We start from the raw sequence: 1,903 nt of genomic DNA, 5'->3' as shown, positions 1-1,903 counted from the left end.
AACCGTAGATGTGAGCCCAGATGGAAGCCCTAGCCGGGAAGAAAGGGTACAGGCAGCCAGTGTCCATTCTGTCCTGGTTCTGAGTCGCTGTAGTGACTGGACGGGTGTCCAGAAAAGGGAGCCGAGGCAATGCTGAGAGCCAGAGATCTGACTGCCTAAGGGTGGAGGGAGACACCCCTTTTATGTTGCTTCCTAAGAAGCCTATGTAGCAAGTAGCTTCTTGAAGGTGCATGATTTTCTGTGTATTTTAATTCTTGGAGTAACAAATTCAATGTCATTCTTTTCATTCTTTCCTCTTTTTCTGTATTTTAATGACATTTTCTGTTGGCAGCCATCAACTACTTTAAAGACAGCTTCCATGAATACTTAGCATCAGAAACGCCTCTGACTTTTGGTAACTCGGTACCTGTGTGCTTCAGTTGTTTGGGGATTTTAATTTGATTCTGGTTGTCTGTTTTGTAAACAGAGATGATACATTCCTGAGGAACATATTGAACAGATATCACATTTTTCTCAAGCAACTGAAGGTGTTAGACCACAGGGGGAAAAATTGGGAAGTGGGCAGGGAGCAGACCTGGGGTATTGGGGAGGCAGGCTTGGTTTCACTATGAACAGCAACTATGATTTTTGGTGTTATTTGTTCTTCAGAAAAAGTTCAAGCTCATGATTATTTGAGAATCAATGTTCAACGTGAATACAGCTGAATTATGGGTCTTAAGCACAGCAGAAACATTTTTGTTGTAAGAGGTCAGTAGAGATGCACAGGAAGGCCTCACCCGGTGTGATTATCCTAAAACCTTATATTCCACCTTTGTCTAAGTAGCTTCAGGGAATTTGACTTGCAGCTGGTTAGAGAAATGAAGAGTGGGAATGGAGCAGTTGGAGGAGGCACTTTATTCTAAACTGACCCTCGAAAAGCAGTGCTCCCCTTGGGCAGGCCCAGGTGCTGATTAAATATGAATCTGCTGCAGGTTCCTTTATTCAGTTTTATAGGGGCTCTATATCCTGGGCGGTTCTTGTGACCACAGACCCCTGGGAATTATACCAGGGTTTGTGTCTGCGTGCCTTGGGTTCGTAACATTTCTGATTCAGTGTATACTGAATGACCAGGAATTTTCAGCCATGATGGTCACATACATGTCAGAGTATATATTCATTTAAAAAAATAAGCAGTAACAAATGAACTATTTACTATACCTGAATAAAATAACGGTTTATTTGAATCAGAAAACCAGGAACAGCCTCAGTCATGTGTTGGCTATTGTTCTCTTCTGGAGGAAGAAGAAAGAACTTAGGGAAGGAAATAGCAAGAGAAGCAATTAGGCTTCTAAGGCAGGCTTAGTGTGATACCCTATAAAATTATTCCCACAAAGTTTATCCACTCAGCAAACTTTTATAGAGTAGTCACTATTCACCAGGCACAGAAACAGCCCTGGAGGTTCAAAGATGAGGAAGATACAGTCTTGCCTTTAAACAAACTCAAAGTCAAATGGGGAGATAGGCATGCAAACAATTTATCAATGTACACAGTGATAAGTGCCATGATAAAACTGAGTACAAGATGCAGCTGGAAGCACAAACGAAGGAGAGATAAAAGGGAGTGGAGGAGTGGGGGTGGGAACATGGTTTCAGGAAAATCTTTATAGAGAAAGAGTCATTTGAACTGAAAATCCATATTGGGTAGTGAGAGTCTGGAAACTTGGCTTCTGTCCGTACTGAGCTGCTTGTTAATTAGGACGAGCCACATCATCAATTTGGCCTTCACTTTCTCTGTAAGATAAAGGTGCAGGAGATGTTCCTTAAAATCCGGTTCAGCCCTACATGTTTCAGTTCTGGTAATCAGGTTATCTCGTGGGCTGTTGCAGAGAACAACAGTGTGATTGTTGAGTTCCTCCTCCCTTCA

The 1,903-nt window shown here is 42.2% G+C and overlaps 1 protein-coding gene across 1 annotated transcript in view; it reads left to right on the top strand.

The window, feature by feature from the left end:
• LOC104983348 (muscleblind-like protein 3) overlaps positions 1-1,903 on the top strand; it is a gene marked incomplete at its 3' end in the record, with an annotated part of 26,370 nt that overhangs the window by 399 nt on the left and 24,068 nt on the right. The window lies entirely within an intron of this gene.

Source organism: Bison bison, unplaced genomic scaffold (genome assembly GCF_000754665.1).
Source record: "Bison bison bison isolate TAMUID 2011002044 unplaced genomic scaffold, Bison_UMD1.0 scf7180017834947, whole genome shotgun sequence".
Classification (NCBI taxonomy): Eukaryota; Metazoa; Chordata; class Mammalia; order Artiodactyla; family Bovidae; genus Bison; species Bison bison.
This window is presented reverse-complemented; position numbering and strand designations above follow the sequence as displayed.